This window comes from Palaemon carinicauda, chromosome 40 (assembly GCF_036898095.1).
Source record: "Palaemon carinicauda isolate YSFRI2023 chromosome 40, ASM3689809v2, whole genome shotgun sequence".
Lineage (NCBI taxonomy): Eukaryota > Metazoa > Arthropoda > Malacostraca > Decapoda > Palaemonidae > Palaemon > Palaemon carinicauda.
In genome coordinates this window covers 43,940,416-43,956,005 of record NC_090764.1, presented here as the reverse complement: position 1 = coordinate 43,956,005, position 15,590 = coordinate 43,940,416, and positions in this window count along the sequence as shown.

Genomic DNA, 15,590 nt, shown 5'->3' with positions numbered 1-15,590 from the left:
TACTGTATATAATATATATATATATATATATATATATATATATATATATATATATATATATATATATACAGTATATATATATATATATATATATATATATATATATATATATATATACTGTATATAATATATATATATACTGTATATATATATATATATATATATATATATATATATATATATATATATATATATATATATATATATATATATATATATATGGGTGTGCGTGTGTGTGCGCGCGCGGTCATACTTGTGTGTGTAATTGTCGATGCCATTAGTTTATATTCGGAAATTGTACAGTTAAACAAGATACTACTGAAACAACTACACATCTTCGGTTTGGAACATTTGACAATCCGTATAACCTGTGAAGTACACTTTTGTAGTTCATTGTTCTGGGATTTCGTAATTTTAAGTTCAGTGTTGTTCTTATAACATATTTTGATAGATTGGCCAAGAGAACCAAAGTAACATTAGATTATATATTCTATTTATATCAACATGATTTTCACGAAAGATATATTGTAATAGAAATATTTTGAAGTTTAAACCTTTGGATTAAAAATGAAATAAGTGTACTCGTGAAATCAAGTATAGTAATAGTTTTCCGTGTTTTGTTTCAAGGCTTGAATTTTAATAACCAATTAACAGTAAACTTTGATTACATTTAAAATAAAAAAAAAATAGTCCTATAAATGGATTATGGGCTATCGATGATAGAATATTAAGAGATGAATCGTGATGATTTGTATTCAACTTTGTAATTTAGTGTTAGGCAAATTACTCGATGTGCAGAACAACTTTTTCCTCTTATATTTAAATTAATGGTCTGTAATAGATTGGAGATAATTTTAGTGCATTGAAGGAAAACGATTTTGTGCATCAATTGAATGTTGTCTTAATTTAATTCTAATAAATATTTCGAATGTATTTAAAAATATAATTTATATTATATTGTATAATATACGAATATTCAAATGAAAAAAAAAGAGTATCTTGGCTTTGACTGTCTATTTTGACTATATGATAGCTATGAAGATATTTTACTTAATGTTAAACTATTGTTATGTGATTAACGTAATTTAGTATTTTTTTTATTCGACTGCTAACTATTGCAGTGACATACAAGTTAAACGCTACTCTAAAGTCTATAGAAAGGTATAATGTAGATCTTGCGCTACACTACAGTCTACACATTATATTGTATTAAGTATAAAAACAATGTAAAATATATATTGTAAAAGTACCATATCTGTTTATATATACTTGCTGTATATACTATGTAAATATACTTATTAAAAAAAAAAAAACAGTCTACACTTCGGTGACCTAGGGTACTGGAAGTCTCAGACTCGGAGTTGTCAGTTAGTCTTTGTGAAGGAAGGGTGTTTTCACCGCCTTGTGTGTTTTCCCCAGGACTCCGTGGTAGAGACTTCGTGGCGCTAGACCTCTCTCTATACTTTCGTGGTTGGTTGGCGAGTGTATCTTGAAGGAGTTTGCAAAGTTGCAAGGTGAGTTTAACAAATTTTAACTATCTTGGCCTACTCAAAGAAAGTATGGCGTCTGAGATTACAATGTAATGGATATGAAAGACTTTCACGGCGAGGGAGACGATGTATCATGGGTGAAGAAGGTAACCTTAGCAGCTAAGCTACGGAAAACATGAGACTTACGGCCAAATGTGATGATGGTGGTAATGAGTGAATTGATTAATCATGCTAGGATTTTATCATCTTTACAACAAGGTGGTGTGGTAGCTGGGGTTGTTAAAAAGAATGGAGGAGGAGGTGGTAGGAAATCTGAGAATAGGGCTAGGCCTATCCAATTTAAGAGTCAATGTTTCTGATGTGATGGCCCTTGTATGATAAGGTTATGAAAATATACGTTTTAGGTGTAATAAAATTGGTCATATGACCTGTTGTCAAAAACAGGTTGCAGAAAACAAGCAAGTGGCCCGCATCTGTAGCCAGCCTTTTGACGATTAAAAGGCACTTCTTGATACTTGCTTATAATTGATGCTTGGGTTGGTGGTAAAACTGCAAAAGTACGTATAGGTACAGGCTGCTTACAGCTATGGTACATTCCAAATATGTGCCCTAATGATGAGTTGAAGTGTATAGAAGGGATTTTGATGGGAGGCATATTAAATGTAAAGTTATTGGGTGAAGCTAGGTGTGAACATTGAATGTGTAACAGTGAGGTGTAGTGTCGGATTAGCTGGTTAATGGTATTGATGATGTTAGGAGTCGGTGTTGCTTCACTTAGTCAAGAGATTGAGTATAGACTTGGAGGTAACAATGTAACTGTGACATTGACAAAGTAAGTCCACAGTATTCTAGAATAGTCAAAAGAAATACGTTTATCTACCATATTTTTATAGCCCGAAGTTGCAGTAAAAGGATAAACAGAAAATGCAAAACGTTTAGTTATTTAAAGCTATTAAGCTATTTATTTATGCAATGTTCACAAGCAGATATTATTATATATTATATGACTTTTTATGAAATATTAATATCACACGGTCATCAAAAAGCTTTGGATGCATGGCATAAGACAAACTTTTATCAAAAGTTTCCAATAGGTAATTTACTTATTTTCAGAGGTGATGAGTGTTGAATACAAACAAGTTTATACTAGTTTACACTGCTAACTTTATTATTATTATTATTATTATTACTTGCTAAGCTACAACCCTTGTTGGAAAAGCAGGATGCTATATACCAAGGAGCTCCAACAGAGAAAATAGGCCAGTGAGGAAAGGAAACAAGGAAAAATAATATTTTTAAGAAGAGTAACATTAAAATAAATATAAATATCGCCTATATAAACTATAACTAAACAAGAGGAAGAGAAACAAGAAAGAACAGCGTGCCCTAGTGTAGGCCTAACCTTAAGCAACAAAACTCCAATCAGAGACAGTGGAAGACCATGGTACAGAGGCTATGGCACTACCCAAGACTAGAGGACACTGGTTTGGTTTGATTTTGGAGTGTCCTTCTCACAGAAGGACTGCTGACCATAGCTAAAGAGTCTCTCCTACCTTTAACAAGAGGAAAGTGGCCACTGAACAAATGCTGTGCAGTAGCCCCCTGGGTGAAGAATAATTGTTTGGTAATTTCAGTGTTGTCAGGTGTATGAGGACAGAGGAGAATAAGTAAAGAATATGCCAAACTATTCGCTGTGTGTAGGCATAGGGAAAATGAACAGTAACCAGAGAAAAGGATCCAATGTAGTACTGTCTGGCCAGTCAAAAGACCCCATAACTCTGTAGCGGTAGTATCTCAACGGGTGGCTGTTACTCTTGCAATGCATCAGCAGAAAATCTTATTTTAAACTAATACTCGTGTTTTTCATACATTCAGTTTACTTAAGACATTTTTACTTATCAGCAATTTCAATATTTTCAAGTTTTATATTAAATGACAATAATAAAATTCGGTCTTGGTATTTCTTTTTACAATAAAAAATTGCAAGATCTAAACACTTCGTTATCTGAAATTATTTTTTTTTCTTTTTTTTTAACAAGCAATTTTTGTCAACCCAAAATAATCCGTCAAATAAGCTATTCTGCCCTTTTCTGTTTTCGCCTCGACTGTGCTGGGTAAGCATGCTGAGTTGCCACTGAAAAATACTTTACTTGAGGCAATTGTTTTAAATAGTGAAAATTTACAGGAAGCTGTTAATGAAAAGAGAACGAAAACGTTATATCTTAACCAGTTATGCTAGTTTGTATGCTGCAGTGATTTAAAAGTCCTCAATGTTTTTCCTTTTTATTTTCCTTGAAATTTCATCTCGATAAAGAGTACTTTATAAAACCAATTTCGTGTGAAATTAAGTATCTTAATATACAAATCGTCCGAAAATATGGTGGAATTTTACAACTTAGAAACAAGTGGTTGAAGTATTGGAAGCTTTCCTGCTGGCCTCGCCTGACGAGTTATAGTTCTTGTGAAACTCGATAGTTTCATTAGTGTCTGCAACCTCCCCATCCTTGTGAGCTAGGGATGTGGATTTTAGCCTACCTGCTGAGTCATCAGAAGCCATTACCTAACCCTCCCTGGTCCTCTCTTGGTTGCTGCAAACAAAGATCACTATCATGTGGAGATAATTTTCTTGGTTAACGGAATTCCACGAGTAGCGGTAGTAGTAGGTTGACCAAGGCACCAGCCACTCGTTGAGATACTACTGCTAGAGATTTATGGGGTCCTTTGACTAGCCAGACAATACTTCATTGGATCCTTCTCTTTGGTTATGGTTCACTTTCCCTTTGCCTACACATACACCAAATAGTAAGGCCTATTCTTTACAGATTCTCCTCTCTCATACACCTGACAACACAGAGATTTCCAAACAATTCTTCTTCACCCAAGGGGTTAATTACTGCACTGTAATTGTTCAGTGGCTACTTTCCTCTTGGTAAGGGTAGAAGAAACTCTTTAGCAATGGTAAGCAGCTCTTCTAGGAGAAGGACACTCCGAAATCAAACCACTATTGTTCTCAAGTCTTGGGTAGTGCTATAGCCTCTGTACCATGGTCTTCCACTGTCTTGGGTTAGAATTCTCTTGCTTGAGGGTACACTCGATCACACTATTCTATGTAATTTCTCTTCTTGGTTTGTTAAAAAGTTTTTTTAGTTTATATAGGAAATATTTATTTTAATGTTACTGTTCTTAAAATATTTTATTTTTCCTTATTTCCTTTCCTGACTGGGCTATTTTCCCTGTTGGGGCCCCTGACCTTAGAGCATTCTACTTTTCCAACTAGGGTTTTAGCTTAGCTAGTATTAATAATAATAATAATAATAATAATTCCGTCCTTATTAGAAAGTTGGCATAATTCTCTTCTTTTTTATTGCTAGGACCTCTGAGACTATATAGGTCACCTTCTCACAGTTGCTATCAAAATGTCTAATATATAAAGTTTCCATCAACCTGTAAATAATTACGACTTCACAAAGTAGTATGTAATTTAAAAGTTCCAAAGTAATAACACTTGAATTTATTTCAACGCTTATTTTCCAAATGTTTTTCTTTTTCAATAGTTATCATTATCTAATCGAAGTCCAAATCAAAAATTTAAAATCTGGTCATATCCAAAGCTTCTAGATTAAAAACACTGTTCTCTGAGCCATCTTAAAAAACTATTTAAATTTTCTTTAAACTTGCATTTAAAATCTTGAGCAAATGTGCACAAATTACATAGGATTTTTTACAATATCAATAAAAACTATAAGAAAAAGATTCTTTATCGCATAGTTTTTTTTTATTACAATGAAAACAAACAACTAGGAAGTCGCCCCGACAAATATTCCACATCAAATCAGCAATATATCCGAGTGCGAGACAAAATGCAATAACGTGTCAAATACGGATACATTTCTCATCTGTTGATTTCATTGCCAAAGATCGTATCGTGTAATGCAATCATTCAAATTTCTTCATTAAAACAGGACGATTCTTCTTTAAGCTGATTACTACATCTGATAAAGCTTCGCCCGAGCGTTATCAAAAGCGAGATCCGTGATGAGATTTCCCGAAGCAAGTGTGCGCGCCAGATTTTTGCAAATTCCAATTAGAGAAAGACATGGCCCGATGAATTTGATATTGCTTTGAAGATAGAGATTCCTTGTATAAATTCCTGTCACATCTTGTAAACCTTTATTGCTACTAGCAATATACTACACTCATTTGGAAATGGGAATAAGAGTTCACATACATAGGCTATATACTGTACATACATACACAGCAACGCACTTATGAAAAGAGAAAATTGCAGTTTTTTAGGCTTGCATGAAAGTTACTATATTTTATCCTGGGTCCCTTCAATATATTTAATGTCAAATGTCAGTTTGGAAAATTCGAAAGTCTGAATCGAAAGAAAATAATAAATAAAGGAGGAACTGGGATGGATAACAGCCTTAAGTAAATATAAAAGAAAAAGTAATCTCTAAACAGTAAAATCTAAGAATGGCTGACTCTTTCTGAGTAAATGTGGGAACAGAGGGTATGTATCATAAATCATAAGGCTGCTACTCCTGAGCTGAACAAGGCAGTAACCAAATAAAGTATGACACCCTTGGGAACGAGACAGGGAATCCGACTAGCGACAAAGTGAATGAAGCATGAATCAAATTCCAAGGGTTGTTTGCATAATAATAAGATTTGATATATACAAATCAACATTATTCGTAATGATACTAAATATAAAGCATTAAAGATTTATCATTTGGTGACATTACTTGTGGAAGGCATAGTTATTATTATTATTATTATTATTATTATTATTATTATTGACTAACCTACAGCCTTAGTTGGAAAAGAAGGTTACTACAAACCCAGGCGCTCCAACAAGGGAAATAGCCCGGTGAGGGAAATAATGAAATGAACTATATTTGAGAAGTAATAAATAGAAAATGTATAATGTCGCAAGATTAGTAACTACGTTAAAATTGATCTGTCATACATAAACTATGAAGAGAGACTTCTGTCAACCTGTTCAACATGGAAACATTCGCTGCAAGTTTGAAATTCTGAAGTTCGACCGATTTAACTGGCCGATTAGGAAAATCATTCACAATCTGATCACAGCTGGAATAAAGATTTTATTGGGTAGTGTTGGTCCTTATGATGAAGTCTTATTTTTATTCTTTTGTATCAAGGAGAGAATTTAAAAAAAAAAATCAACAAAATGTCAAATAACTTCAAAATGAATTATCTTCAAATTCTCACAGTGCAACAGTATACAGAACTACAGTTTATTTTTCACTTAGCTTCCACATAACAGTCAGTTCTCATAACTACTTTAACGAAAGGGTTTTTGCAACACTCCCCCTATTGCACCCTCTTTTTAGCCAATTCCTTTACCCCAGTTCCATATTTTTCCTTCCCTCTAGGTGTCAAGACTTTTCGCTTTTATTAGCCTACAGTACATGGCGTAATTTCTAGGAACTAAATTTATAAGTCCGATTGAAATTACTCTCAAAGTCCCCCAGAAATATAATGAAAATTCCATTTAGGTTAAAAAAGCATGATAGCCGAAAAACAGAAGTCATTTGTGGTTTCCATGTAGGCCTAATGTCATTCGTATCTGTCCTTTTGAGCACACAAAAGCCGATCAAATATGCGATTTTCCGAACAACATGTTAGTGTCATTCGCAAAAAGAAAACGCCAAAACTGTCAGTATTGACTTTAATTTCTGTCGAATGACATCAACTTGCCCAAGTAGAGACCGTTGTGTTATCAAATAAAAAACTGAATTCGAAGAATAATTACGGAGGTTAGCGGTTTAGTTTTCAATTCGATAGCTGTATTTTCATGCATCGTCATCATGAAATCTGGTTTTCGTTCCTCTTGTGATGTTTGCTTTTACAGACTTTCTAGAATTGTTCAGTTTCAAATTGTATGTATGTAGCCTTTGCTTGTATGTCTGTTGTATGTAGGTAAATCTATAATGTTGATAGCCTAGATTGGTTTGCTGTGAGCTATCAGGCATAAGGCTCTCAGCATCACCAATCTTCAATGGCCAGCATGGTATTGAAAACTGGCCAAACCACAGCCATGAATAAGGACATGTCTGAGGCCTTTGTCCTGCAGTGGACTATAAACGGCTGCGTTTGTTGTAGTTGAATTAGTCACAATAAAAAATATTCAATTCTATCTTTCTTTTTCAGCTAAATACAGTGTATATATATATATATATATATATATATATATATATATATATATATATATATATATATATATATATGTATATATATATATATATATATATATATATATATATATATATATATATATATATATATATATATATATATATATATATGTGTGTGTGTGTGTGCGTGTGTGTGTGTATTGCTCTGTCACGCTGAGCGGCATTACAAAAGGATGATTACTCTCTCTCCCCGTCCCTCTGGTAAGGTATATATATATATATATATATATATATATATATATATATATATATATATATATATATATATATATATATATATATATATATATATTTACACACTGCGGTAAATAGCACAAATATCTTATAAGTTAGATCATTACAACCGATACCTCCCTGTAATTTCAATTATTTTGAACTAGCTAACAATTGTTTTTCCCTTGTTTTGTTACCTTGAGTCTCCGTCATTCTGGCAACATATTTTCACTCGATAATTACTGCTTGGATAGTCTTAACACTGAGTTTATTAAAACCCTCGATATGCAAGTTCCCTCTACTGGGGTTAAGTAATTAATGCACTAATCACCATAAAACGCGTCCATTTCAACAATCGAGTGACAAGCGAATGATCACTCGTTGTTTCATTAATAAAACAATTGCAAGAGTATCGTTTTCCTTTAGCCGGCGTCAACTCCTATTATAGCTGTTTGAATCCGGAGGACATTAATTCGATGTCTCGCTAACAAAGGCATAACTTTCAGAAAGGATCCCATTGTTATCCTTGTCCATCAAGTTCATCATTCCGAATTGCCAATTATCACGAGTCCAGTTGCAAAAAGAAATGGTTTTCGTTAAAGGCTAATGTAAGGCCTCTAAAGTGCTATTTTTTTTTCTTTTTAAATGAGGGGTTCGACTGTGACGTTCTTTTGTTTATATGCTAAGCCTTATTCAATTGCCCTGAAGTGTATAAATGGCCGTAATCATGTTTCCCTTTTCAGTTGCCCTTTACGGAAATGAGGTCATTAGAGCTATCTGATGTTACACCCATTCAGATGTAAAATTGCGTAATGCAAACTAAGAGTTGACACATCTGTGCGACTAAAAGAGTGGTATAAGCGCACTAATTATTTTTGTTGAGTGAAATATATTCCCCTAGTAACTCTTGTTACTTGTTATCGAATGATATTCCTTTTTTTTCCTAGTGATGTTATTTCATAAGATATTTATTCATATCACTATTGTCATGATAAGAAAATTAAGGTGAGGGAACGCTTGAAAATACCTTTGATGCTGGACAGTCGATGAAAAAAAAAATTACTCAAAAGTCAGTCATGAAAAAAAAAGAAAAAAAAACATGTATAAACTTTGGGGAAAACAAAAGCAAGCAAAAGTTAGTGTCGCTAATACAAAAAGTGCATTGAATTTTATAGGGACAGCGATTTGCCCATTTGTGTTTATTAGTCTGACATGAGTCTGGGAGGAGAATGAACGAGACAGGGAGAAAACATTCGCTTTCGAGCCAAAATTGTGCGGCGGAAAATCAAGAAAAATTATAAGTTCTCAAAATATCATTTTCAGTATTTTTGTGATATGCGATATATGTCGCATTGCGTTTCATCTCAGGTCTATACAAGGCTAGACTGTGTGTGGCCATTATGAGATTTAGCTTAGTATATTGTATGCATATTAATTTCAGAGTAATTTTAGAAAAACAGATATCAACGCCATGTTAGCGGTAAATATTTGGATCTGTATAAATATGCATCATGCTATTTTATATCTAATGCATATCCAAGATTTTTTATCAAAATAGAAACGTATCCTTTGCATGCACATATCAGTCGCATACATAAATGTATATAGAAGGGTTTTGACGTTATACCGGTCATTGTAAAGTGTGACCTCTAATAGCAATGAAATTTATAGTAATTTTCACAGGCTGATGGACTGTAGTCTCTACTCGTCATTATTCTTGTACTGTGGGTGTACACTATAGGTTTTTTTTTTCGTGAACTGATCGTCATGAAACTTAGTAGATATATTCTATGGGTCAGTATCCATCGATTCTCTAAGCGTATTTTCCAGAATTCTATCTCACTAATTAGTAGTAATGTCAGGATGCCTGAAAACCTTAAATCAATCAATCAATCAATCACTAATTAGAAATTAATTAAAAAGTCAAAAACAGTGAAATTTCGACAGCTCTGTAAACAAGCTTCGTATGTGTGAAATTCGGTATGCAGGCTTTAGAAAAGAGTGTGTATTAATTACTGAACAGAAATATCTGTCATGCCATTAATTGATTAATTAATTAATTTTCGAAGGACGAACTTTTTAAATGCATACTCGGCCGATCTGTCTGAAACTTGGTATGTGTATACTAGAAGGACACCTACCTTGACGCTCTGAGCCTGATTTTTTATTTTTTTGTTGATTAGTAATTAATAAAAAAAATCTGCTCTCGTAGTTCACAGAAGATATCAGTGTTTTTTATCAAGTAAAACAGGAGAGAGAAAATTACAATGGTGCACTTTATTGAATTATTCTAATCTTTATTGATTTTTTAATAACGATTAATTGAAGAAGTTGACTGAAATCAGTCTTGTTTGTTGTCAAATGAAATGGGCAGAGACAGGAGAACAATACGGTGCAGAAGACAAAACGATTCTCGCTTTTATTGGTTGGAAATTAACTGTTATTATTATTATTATTATTATTATTATTATTATTATTATTAATACATCCTAAGCTATAACCCTAGTTGGAAAAGAAGGATGCTGTAAGTCAAAGGGCTCCAACATGGAAAAATAGCCCAGTGAGGAAAAGAAACAAGTAAATAAATAAACTCCAAGAGAATTAATAAACAATCAAAATAAGATATTTTAAGAACAGTAACAAAATTAAATTAGATCTTTCGTATATAAACTATGAAAACTTAAAAAAAAAAAATTATAGGAAGAGAAATAAATTAAAACAGCATGGTCGCGTGTACCCTCAAGCAAGAGAACTCTTAATCCAAGACAGTGCAAGGCCATGGTACAGAGGCTATGAAAAACTAAAACGGGCATATAAGTTTCCTAAACAGTTACACCTTCAGCTACTAGTAGTTCATTCGAAGTTGTTTTAAGAAAGTCCTTCAGAATGTGCAGAAACATTTATGGTATATAACTACTGATCAGTATCTTGATCAAAATCTTTTTCATTGTAAGTCTCAAGTTAAATTTTTTATTTTCATAATGTAATCTATTTTTTTATCATACTGAATTTAATAAATTTTAATCTCTCGTTCAGCAAATTACACATTAAGGATTGTTAAAAACGGATTAATGTAAACTTCACGTTTTAATATACAAAAATGAGACAAAATAGATAATATAAAAATTTTCATGCTTATAAACAAACGCATAAAACAGATAGGCTATACAAAATGCTGTAATGGGAATACTTTTGCGGAGTGCATATCTAATAAAATATCTGCTATAAGATGTTTTCTTGTCGTTATATTAAACTACAAATAAAAAAGATAAATGAATAATAAGAATAACCAAATTCATGTAATTAATGTTTGAAAATATTTAATTGAATTATTTTATTACAGCCAGCAGTCAAGAACTTATGAGTGAGAATTCTTGCAAAATTTCTTTTTTAGTACGTAATGAGAACATTCCATATACTTCATACTATTATGGCCACCAGAGGTACTGTAATAACTCGGGCCTAATTCAATAGATATAGACGAAAATAGTAACCCAAGATATCATAGATCATAGGTAGTAGGTTGGCCAGGGCACCAGCCACCCGTTGAGATACTACCGACAGAGAGATGGGGTCTTTAGACTGGCCAGACAGTACTACATTGGATCCTTCTCTCTAGTTAAGGTTCATTTTCCCTTTTCCCTATACACACATTGATTAGTCTGGCCTATTCTTTATATATTCTCCTCTGTCCTACTACACCTGGCAACACAGATTACCAAACAATTCTTCTTCACTCAAGGGGTTACTGCACTGTAGTGTTCAGTGGCCACAGTCCTCTTGGTAAGGGTAGAAGAGACTCTTTAGCTTTGGTAATGTACCAACCGTGTGTCACACGATCGTACATAGTAAGGACATTTCCTTTTTTTTTTTTTTTTACATAATATCCTTTGTATCTTCGCGCTCCCCTCGCACTGACAGGGACCTGAATAAACATGTCTGTTTTTCTCGACGTTAACTGTTAACAGAAACGATTGTCGGTTGAACATGAAATTGCCTGTTATGTTTTTATTTCCTTCTTGCCTGAGCTTGATGTATATATAAGCTGATGTTTTGTAATAAAGTTACTCAGTTGCTTTCATCCCACTTTTGAGTCACAACCTACTCTTGGCTCGTCACATTGGTGACCCCGGAGTGACTCGCTCCTCCCGCCTTCCCCTCCCCTCACTGTTACTATGGCCGCCCCATTGAAACTTTCATCGTTCGCCAGCGGAGAGGCGTTTGCTTGGTTTCAGTGCGCAGAAGTCCAGTTCCGCATCAAGGGCGTGACTCACTCAACCATCAAAGCGGATTATGTTCTCGCGGCGATACCTGAGGACACCTTCCCGGAAATCTTCGACTGACTTTGTGAACAAGGAGACACCCCAATAGTGTATGATACCCTCAAAACATACCTTCTGCAGCAGTACTCGCCATCGCCAGCCGCCCGTATAGCAAAGCTTTTTCAGCTCTCTCAACAACCGTTGGGGGACCAAAGGGTTTCGCTCGCCCTCAGGGAAATGACCAGTGTGGCTCGCCTGCAACCTGCCGCAGATGGCTCTCCTCGTGAAGTGAACCTACTTCATGCCCTTTGGGTACGCCGTTTACCCGAACCTGTACGTGCTGCCATACCTGATGTCGATAGTTCACCCATAAAGGACTTGATGACCAAAGCCGATGCCCTTATGGACAGCCACTTCACGACTTTCAAGACCACCATCAACGCCTCCACTCCTGACGAAGAGGACACCTATTCAACGTCGACCGAAGCTGACGTGAATGCCGTAGGACACACACGCCTACCCCGTGACGAGCTGGAGCGGTGACAAAGCCACCCATCACCCACCACTCTCTTGCGCCCCAACCAACGACTTCTACAGCCACTTACTGCTGCCCATCGGCCGCAGTTTTGCTACTACCACTCCAGATTCGGGGCTGCCGCGAAGAAATGTGCCAAAGATTGTCAGTGGCCGAAAAAACGTGCAGGTGGCCTCCCATGTTTCTAATCTTTTCTTTTTACATGATGCAGGAAGGGGCGTGCGATTTTTGGTAGACACAGGTACTTGTCGTTTACTTTTGCTAAGGGAACTCTTCAGGACACGACGTAGTCTGTTTAAGTCTGCCGACATCCGCCTGGTAGCTGCCAACGGATCTGCGATACCCACGTACGGTTACGAGAACCTCACATTATCGTTTGGGAACGGTAAATTTAATTGGAAGTTTCTCGTTGCTGATGTCACATTACTAATCCTCGGTGCAGATTTCCTGTCTCATTTCCACCTTCTGGTCGATGTCGCCCACCGAAGATTGGGCAACGCAGACTCATACTTGGCCACACCTCTTCAACCCGCCCCCTTCAACCTTGCTGTCCACATCAGCGCACCCACGGATGCCTACGCCCACCTCCTGACGTCGTGCCCAGAAGTTTTCCGTCCAGAACTTCACCAAAAGCCCACGGCTCCTGCCAAACACGATATTTATCACCATATCAAGACGACGGGGCACCCAGTCTTCGCAAAATTCATTCAAATGTCTGGCACCGGATCGATTGGCAGCCCCCAAACAGACTTGCAAGCCCCCCCAGCGAAGCATCACATACCGACATACTTGCACTCTGCAACGCACGTTTTCCTACGCAACGACACTAGTAAGCCACCGCTAATGCCCCCTTACACGGGCCCTTTCCTTGTGATCCGACGCAGTCCGAAAATATTCCTACTAAACATTCGTGGCAAAGAAGACTGGGTCTCCATTGATAGTCTAAAAACCTGCTTATCTCCTGCCAGATGACCCGCCTGCAGTTCACCTCTCTAGCTCAGGGCGCCCTATTTAACATGTACAGTATGTCATTTTTAAGGGGGGTGGGGGAGCCATGTACCAACTGTGTGTCAAACAATCGTCCATAGTAACGACATTTCTTTTTTTTTTTTTACATAATATCCTTTGTATCTTCGCTCTCCCCTCGCACTGATAGGGACTTGAATAAACATGTCTGTTTTTCTCACCGTTAACTGTTAACAAAAACGATTGTTGGTTGAACATTCAATTGCCTGTTATGTTTTTATGTCCTTCTTGCCTGGGCGTGATGTATATATAAGCTGATGTTCTGTAATAAAGTTACTTGGTTGCTTCCATCCCGCTTTTGAGTCACAACCTACTCTTGGCTCGTCACAGTAAGCAGCTCTTATAGGAGCAGGACGCTCCAAAATTAAACCATTGTTCTCTTAGTCTTGGGTAGTGGCATAGCGTCTGTACCATGGTCTTCCACTGTCTTGAGTTAGAGTTCTCCTGCTTGAGGGTACACTCGAGCACACTCTTCTATCTTATTTCTTATCTTGTTTTGTTAAAGTTTTTATAGTTTATATAGGAGATATTTATTTTCAATGTTTTAACTCTTCCTAAAATGTTTTATTTTCCTTTTTTCCTTTCCTCACTGGGCTATTTTCCCTGTTAGAGCCCCTGGACTTACAGCATACTGCTTTTCCAACTAGGGTTGTAGCTTAGCAAGTAATAATAATATGTATTTGTTGTAAAATACTCGTAGAGTTACTTCTAATCAAGGAATTGTTTGGTAGTAGTGTCAGTTGAACCAGTACAGCTTACTGCGCATCTATAAAATGTGCGAAAATGATTGGAATCTACAATTTTCCCATTCGAATTGATCATGTCGCATGACACATGTATGATATCAAATGCATTCTGGTCAAAAGGATCTAATCTTGGTTCATGGTAATGACAATCATTCATATCTGGATTCGCCAGAACCTGAACTCTTATAACTACATCAGAGTATGTTTAACATGATATTTCTTGAGTGTGATAGAATGACTGATACTTTTATGTTCCCTATACGGTTATTTTGTAGTGATCATAACTGCGTAATTTTAGCCTTGGAAATGTCAATTAAAATTTAAATTAAACTAAAGTGTATTATATTATTATTATTATTATTATTTGCTAAGCTACAACCCTAGCTGGAAAAGCAAAATGCTATAAGCCCAGGGGCCCCAACAGGGAAAATAGCCCAGTAAGGAAAGGAAAGAAGGAAAAATAAAATATTTTAAGAAGAGTAACATTAAAATAAATATTTCCTATATAAACTATGAAAACTTTAACAAAACAAGAGGAAGAGAAATTAAATAGAATAGTGTGCCTGATTGTACCCTCAAGCAAGAGAACTCTAACCCAAGACAGTGGAAGACCATGGTACAGAGGCTATGGCACTACCCAAGACTAGAGAACAATGGTTTGATTTTGGAGTGTCCTTCTCCTAGAAGAGCTGCTTACCATAGCTAAAGAGTCTCTTCTACCCTTACTAAGAGGAAAGTAGCCACAGAACAAATACAGTGCAGTAGTTAACCCTTGAGCGAAGAAGAATTGTTTAGTAACCTCAGTGTTGTCAGGTGTGTGAGGACAGAGGAGAATCTGTTAAGAATAGGCCAGACTATTCGGCGTATGTGTAGGCAAAGAGAAAGAACCGTAACCAAAGAGAAGGATCCAACGTAGTACTGTCTGGCCAGTCAAAGGACCCCATAACTCTCTGGCGGTAGTATTTCAACGGGCGGCTGGTGCCTTGGCCAACCTACTACCTTATAGCACTTAATATTCACCTAATTCGACTTTTATGTCGCTTTGCTTGGTCTATTTTCGCTATCACCCTATGGAAGTTCGACAGAACTCT